The sequence below is a fragment of the Schistocerca americana genome, chromosome 6, assembly GCF_021461395.2.
Source record: "Schistocerca americana isolate TAMUIC-IGC-003095 chromosome 6, iqSchAmer2.1, whole genome shotgun sequence".
In the NCBI taxonomy this organism is placed as follows: domain Eukaryota; kingdom Metazoa; phylum Arthropoda; class Insecta; order Orthoptera; family Acrididae; genus Schistocerca; species Schistocerca americana.
In genome coordinates this window covers 199,171,786-199,179,729 of record NC_060124.1, presented here as the reverse complement: position 1 = coordinate 199,179,729, position 7,944 = coordinate 199,171,786, and the positions used below count along the sequence as shown (strand labels likewise).

Below are 7,944 nucleotides of genomic sequence, written 5' to 3'. Positions count from 1 at the left end.
TCCTCGAAAAGGAAAAACGTGTAAAATGTTAATTGTCTTCCTCAACAACTTTGACTGTAAGAATTAAAGGTCTTGATAACCTTAATTCCATATTTTTGATAAGTTTTTAAACTTGGTCAATCAAAATTATTGCGTACAAAACAGCAAACTAAGGATCCGACGTCTAAATTCTGAAAAGGGATGCAAAAAGTTGCAGCTCGAAGTACAAAAAAAAAAAAAAAAAATTACTTGTAACTACTAACAGTAAGAATGAGAAACTATATCTCTTACGTAAAATTATTTCTAAAATAGAACATTTATGATACTAGTTCATTTAAGAAATTGATATATCTTTCAGAATGTAGATATGACCGGTGTGCATGTGAAATACTAATAGAATCAACCTGCGGGTCAGTTTTGGATATTGTTTTCTAAAGCTTCATGTAGTAATTCTGCCACACGAACACTAATATTGTTACCTGAACAGTAAATGGTTTGCTTGTTTTACCGCTCATCGACCACTTTTACAGAGCTGCGCTAGTTAAAAAATGTAGTGTGACTTTGGACTTCCGTCGGGGAGACCGTTCGCCGGTGCAAGGCTTTCGATTTGAAGCCATTTCGGCGACTTGCGCGTCGATGGGGATGAAATGATGATGAGTACGAGAACACAACACGCAGTCCCTGAGCGGAGAAAATCTCCGGCCCAGCCGGGAATCGAACGTGGGCCCTGAGGATTGACATTCTGTCGCGCTGACTACACAGCTACCGGGGGCGGACAGCGCTAGGCTCTTGTCTTATTTACGTTGGATCTGACCGTGGGACAGTCCAGTGCAGAGCAGTGCTACGCGGTCTCACTCGCTCCGCATCTCTCTCTCTCGCTCCTGTGCCCACACTAGCGACACACAGTGTCGTACGGGGCGCTGAACTACACTGCGTTGCGTCCGCGAGCCCGGCCGCGGCCTCCGGCTGAGACTGCCCTACATTATGGAGACTCAGTGAGCCGTGTCGGCTCGTTCTGTGTTTTTACACCTTTGCCTACTGGCGCAATCCGTGTCTGTCTAGTCGCCGGGTGGTGCTTCGGTCGCCGGTTAGTTGTCTTTGGTTGTAGTTCCTCAGAGTGGCTTGTTGACCACATGGAGAGACAGAGTTTATATGCCAACTAGCCCTGCAGATGATGAAGAAATTGATAAAATGTATGATGAAATAAAAGAAATTATTCAGGTAGTGAAGGGAGACGAAAATTTTATAGTCATGCGTGACTGGAATTCGACAGTAGGAAAAGGAAGAGAAGGAAACGTAGTAGGTGAATATGGATTGGGGCTAAGAAATGAAAGAGGAAGCCGCCTGGTAGAATTTTGCACAGAGCATAACTTAATCATAGCTAACACTTGGTACAAGAATCATGAATGAAGGCTGTATACATGGAAGGAGCCTGGAGATACTAGAAGGTTTCGGGTAGATTATATAATGGTAAGACAGATTTAGGAACCAGGTTTTAAATTGTAAGACATTTCCAGGGACAGATGTGGACTCTGACCACAATGTATTGGTTATGAACTGTAGATTAAAACTGAAGAAACTGCAAAAAGGTGGGAATTTAAGGAGATGGGACCTGACAAATTGAAAGAACCAGAGGTTGTACAGAGTTTCAGGGAGAGCATAAGGGAACAATTGACAGAAATGGGGGAAAGAAATATAGTAGCAGAAGAATGGATGGCTTTGAGGGATGAAATATTGAAGGCAGCAGAGGTTCAAGTAGGTAAAAAGACGAGGACTAGTAGAAATCCTTGGGTAACAGAAGAGATACTGAATTTAATTGATGAAAGGAGAAAATACAAAAATGCAGTAAATGAAGCAGGCAAAAAGGAATACAAACGTCTCAAAAATGAGATCGGCAAGAACTGCAAAATGGCTAAGCAGGGATGGCTAGAGGACAAATGTAAGGATGTAGAGGCTTATCTCACAAGGGGTCAGGTAGGTACTGCCTACAGGAAAATTAAAGAGATCTTTGGAGAAAAGAGAACCACTTGCATGAATATCAAGGTCTCAGATGGAAAGGCAGTTCTAAGCAATGAAGGGAAAGCAGAAAGGTGGAAGGAGTATATAGAGGGTCTATACAGGGGCGATGTTCTCGAGGACAATATTATGGAAATGGAAGAGGATGCAGATGAAGATGAAATGGGAGATATGATACTGCGTGAAGAGTTTGACAGAGCACCGAAAGACCTAAGTCGAAACAAGGCCCTGGGCGTAGACAACATTCCATTAGAACTACTGACAGCCTTGGGAGAGCCATTCCTGACAAAACTCTACCATCTGGTGAGCAAGATGTATGAGACAGGCGAAATTCCCTCAGACTTCAAGAAGAATATAATAACTCCAACCCGAAAGAAAGCAGGTGTTGACAGATGTGAAAATTACCGAACTATCAGTTTAAAAAGTCACAGCTGCAAAATACTAATGCGAATTCTTTACAGACGAATGGAAAAACTGGTAGAAGCCGACGTCGGGGAAGATCAGTTTGGATTCCGTAGAAATGTTGGAACACTCGAGGCAATACTGACCCTACGACTTATCTTATAAGAAAGATTAAGGAAAGGCAAACCTACGTTACTAGCATTTGTAGACTTAGAGAAAGCTATTGATAACGTTGACTGCAATACTGTCTTTCAAATTCTGAAGGTGGCAGGGGTAAAATACAGGGAGCGAAAGGCTATTTACTAGAGCTCGTATTGAGGCGTTCAGACAGTCGTTTTTCCCTCGCGCGATCCGCGAGTGGGACAGGTTGGGGGGGGGGGGGGGGGGGGGGGGAATGTGACTTTGGCGCGAATTGTGCCCTCCGCCACACACCGCTTGGTGGCTAGCGGAGTATATATGTAGATATAGATGTAGAATAGTTGGGTGTAGACGTGTCGGACGACTATCACTGAGAAGATGACGTGGCAGTCAGAATTGGACAGCTCCTTGCAGAAGAAGTAGTGGTCTTTGGAAAGAACAGTGGATGGTGTCGAGAGACTGTTGACGTCACGACGCACGTTGAGAGTAGAGTGGTGGTCCATCACTCTATCCATAGGCTGTAGCGGGCACCCCGCGGGAAGAGGAGCTGGTTATAGAGTGTGGCGGCCATATCGACCGGCAGCGGCGCCTGTGGCGGCGTCGGCGTCGGCAGGTAGCGGCGTCGCGACGGCGGCCGGCGCCCGTCTGGCTGCTCCGGACGCGGACACTCACCGCCGCCGCCGCCGCCGCCCCCACCGCCCCCACCGTCACCGCGGTCACCGCGGAACTCAAGGCCGCCAGCGCGGCCGGCTGCCTGCCGCCTCCACACCGTGTGCGCTACTGTCCTCTGTGCTATCTTCATTCTCAGTGTACGACTCGATTATCATTACAAACAAACACCGCCGTGTCATCCTCAGCCTTAGGCGTCAACGGATGGGGATACGGAAGGGCACGTTGTCAGCATACCGCTCTCGCGTTGTCAATTTTCGTGACTGGTGCCGCCACTTCTCAGTCAAGAACGCAATTATTCCTAATCCAGAGTATGTACCAACTCCTGTGCTCCCTAGACAGGAAGAGCGAGGTGATAATAATGTCTCTGATTTCCGTGGGCAAGGATCGGGGGTAAGAGTTGTGGTGCTTGATGAAAGTGGCACGGCACACAACGGCAGTAATGCAACAAACTAAAACCAGGTACTCTACGCCTTCCCAGCGAGGCTGGGGAAGTTTGGGGAGGCTCGAGTGATAATAGAATAAGCGTCTTGAGATATTACGAAGGGGAAGATATACGCCAGGAGTTATTGGACAACCCAGGAAAAATTCAGGGTAGATTGGTGGATGTTGTGCAGGCCGTAGTGAATGTACGGATCTGTGGCGTGGAAATTGAGATTTTGTTGGACACAGGAGCAGCTTTTAGTGTTATTAGTGTTGGGCTATATAAATACTTAACGACTAAGGAGAACTTGCCAGTTTTACCGGTGTCTAATTGTACCTTATCAGGAGCGTTGGGAACATAGTCCGTCGTGATTAAGTCTCAAGTACTAGCGGAGGTGGAAGTACAAGGAGATCTAATAGACTGCGCCTTCTTGCTAGCTCCCCACCTGTCCCATAATTGTATCTGGGGTATTGATTTTTTGCGGGTACGAGACGCAGGCGGTCAATGTATCCTAAGCAATCTTGGAAAGACAATTACCATACCGTTAATCCGGAAGTTAGAGTATCGGCCGAACCTTAATAGCAAAGTAAGTTTTATTAAACGGAAAGCAAAAGTTTTGTATTTATGTCAAAATAGCTGTTTATACTCTTTAGATTGTAATGCTGTATCCGAGATGCGAGAATTAATTTCAACCAAGACTAACGAGTCTGAGTATTTGCTGGAAGAACAGAAAAGGGAACTAGAATCTGTACTAAATTAATTTGTGCAAGTGTTTGATGCTAAGCCTGGCGTTATCAAGGATTATGTATATCACGTGGAAGTATACCCCCACCAAACTTTCTATAAGGCAGTTTATTCCATACCGTGGGCCCAGAAGGAGAGTGTGGCCGCGGAAATAAGTTAAATGTTAAATTGGGGCATAATTGAACCCTCGACTTCACTCTACAGTAGTCCGTAAGGCTGGTGGTAGTTTGAGATTGGTGCTCGATGCACGAGAGATTAATAAAATCATTAAGCCAGTACGAACCAAACCAGAAAATCTCGAAGAATTAGTGCAGGGATTTCATGGTGCACGATATCTGACGTCATACATAATGAAATACCTCATTCCTCGACTGGTTTTTCTCCAGTTGAAGTTATGTTTCATCGAGAACCTAGTTTTAACTGAATTAAAGTTGAAAGGGTACAGTACCGCCCGACATTGAAAATAGGTACAACATTCTTCGTTATTCTTGTCAGAACAACATATTTTTTGTAATAATAACTCAATTTCACATAATACACCGAAGCTGGATACCAGTGTATGAATGAACGACAATTTATTTATTTGATTGATCACATGTGTACTCCCACAAAATAAACCCCTACATCCAATTTGGTGAGATCTGCGAAATGAATGAATGTATGGTCGTCTGCTAACCGCAGATAATGAATGTGAATACATGATCATCTTTGAGATGATCCTTTGGTCACCTTTAGTGGAACCAAAGAGATGAAATTTACCGGAGCTTTGAGCGCCTGAAATGTGTCTGACCAATACGGTAGCACGGTACTCCCCCACCTTGGCGGAGGTGCGAGATCGGCCATGTTTCACCACTCCGCCGCTGGATCTAGTGTTGGTAAGACCTGTCTTAGGTGTGCTCCGTAAAGACAAAAGAGTGGAGACATGGTATGCATGTGAAATACTTAAGAGTGGTTTGGAATAATAATTTCTCTATTTCAGGAACTTTTGTGGGGAGAATTAAATGTCAGGCAAGTAGTATTAAGAGGATTGTAGTAATCTTCGGAAGTGACCAACGGTCACAATGAAACCACGTGAGCAATAAGTTGAAATACTTCCGAGTGCTTAAGTTAAGCTGAATTACTAGCGTGTGTACTATAAGTTGGAAATATTTAAGAAATGGCGTGTGCAGGACTTGAAATTAGAGACGAGTACTTCCACGTGGTGAGTACTGTGTGAGTCTCAATCTGTGTATGAGACAAAGGATAAAGAGAAGTACTCGTCCATGGTATCAGTTGAGGACTCGCGTGTGTGATGAATATGTTCTTAATATTACTTTGCGTGTTATGTTTCCGTGTGACGCTTGATTCAAACTATAATACTCAGAGAGAACCAAGGTGAGTCAGCCGTCTATCCAGCAACGCCACTTGGCTTGCATTGCACAGGAAGACATGCATATATCCTCCAGAGTTCGTAGTAGGAAAGGAAAGCTACGAAGTGGAGCAGTGTCGTGTGAAACTGGGATGAATTCTAATTGATGTGGGAAAGCTGAAAGTGATGTGATTATAACGTTGTGACTATTCCTTGTATTCCATGTTGCCAGTGTGGTGTATTTCATGTAATTTAAGTATGTGTGGTTTGCATGGGAGAGTAGCAAGATAGGTTCAGAGGTAGTGGGTTATGCATGTTCTTTTTGTACCGCTCGGTCTGGAGGAAACTTTCGTGATGATGGGTGTGAGAGTCGAAGTGTGAGATATATCAAAACATCCACCATCCTATCCAGAAAGTGCACTGTAGCGTTAAATAATTACGAGACCATAAGATTGAGAATCACCAATGTAAAGCCATGCCCACTGGGCGGAATTTCTCATGTGTTATTGCTGTAGGTTATAGAATTTGTGTGTTTAGGTTATAGAATTTATCGGAATAAATAAGGTAGTGAAAAGAAAAAAATTGGTGGCCTTTTCCTTCGAATAGTATGTTGTCATGATACCCAGAATTTATAATGTGTGCGCCATTCATATTCAGTGCGATGGCCACGTGTTGATCAAAGCCGTTAAATAAGAAAGAAAATGTGGTATTGCCAGTGCATAGTGAACAGTCAGAGTTGTGTAAATTACTAATAGTCAGATATGCATTTCCGTTTCCGTTGCGTAATATTCAAACAGGAGAATAATTTGTAACTTAATTGTGAGTACTAGAGCTCATGTTACTTGATAAATAAGAATGAATCCACTCGCTTGGCAGACCACTCATCTTGCAGGCCTGACTGCTTGATGCCACAGTATGAGCAAGGCATGTGGGTAGAGCACTTGCCCGCGAAAGGCAAAGGTCCCGAGTTCGAGTCTCGGTCGGGCACACAGTTTTAATCTGCCAGGAAGTTTCAGTATATGATGTGTTCCTGATAGTCATCGTTATGAGCAACTGGAGATTTCATCGTTGTTCATCGTAGTATTAGGTTTTTGAAAAAATTAATTAAGTTTATGCCGCTTTGTAAAAGCCCCGCTTGGCCCCCACTTGCTAACAGCACTCGGCAGACCCGGATGGTGACCCATCCAAGTGCTAACCAAGCCTGACAGCACTTAACTTCAGTGGTCTGACGGGAACCGGTGTTACCACTGCAGTAAGGCCGCTACCTTGTCATTACAAAGGCAAATGAAAATACAGTGGGTGGACAAGCATAATTATAAAACCATCATAAACACATTACCATGCCCAGTACGGCGTTGGGAACTCGTTGGCACTCTAACTACCTTGCAGTCACCTCGGAATGGATAAAGGTCCTGTATGGTTTTCAAGGGAATCTTCAGTTCATATTACGAGGTTACGATGCTGGAGGTGAATAGCGATCACGCACCGTTACCTCTAAAGTAGACCATGATGGTTCAATAATACTGAGATATGATGACTGCAGTGGACAGGGGAGATACGACAGTTCACCCTCGCGTTCACGAAACCAGTCCTGGACGACGCAAACGGTGTGAACAGGGGCCCTGTCCTACTGGAACACAGCATCACTGTTGAGGAACAAACATTGAACCACGAGATGGACTTGATCAGCCAAAATGGTAACATAGACATTGGCCGTAAAGTGACCTTGCAGAGTAACCAAGGGGCCCATGCAGTAACAGTAACACCATATGGCTTCACAAATCATCACGAGCCCCTGCCGTATTCCACTCTTACGAGATCAGCTCTGCCAGAAGTTGAAAACAGTGTGCAACAAGAGTCGACCGACCAAATGACTTCCTTCCACTGGTCCACAATCCAGCTTTTAGAGCTTCTACACCATGTTTTCCTATTACGGGCATTTCCTACACAGATATGTGGTTTCATAACTCCAACTCACCCTGCGATTCCCTGCTTATGGAACTCCCTTCATGTTGTTTTTGTGCTGACAGGGTTCGCGAGTGCGACATTCAATTCTGCAGTAACTTTGCAACAGTCGTCCTTTTATTTTTCGTCATATTCCTTTTCAATGACCGCCTGTCATGAACATTAAAGAGACACTTTCGTGTGTGTTGTGATATAGCGGATGATTTTTTTTTTCTTTCTCCTTTTCCTGTAGAAAACATAAAACTTCCATGTGATGCCT

General features: G+C 44.3%; 1 pseudogene; it reads right to left on the bottom strand.

Annotated features, from left to right (window-relative positions):
* Window positions 1-6,867: 6,867 nt before the first annotated feature.
* On the bottom strand, window positions 6,868-6,986 carry LOC124620431 (annotated as a pseudogene).
* Between the last annotated feature and the right edge of the window lie 958 nt (window positions 6,987-7,944).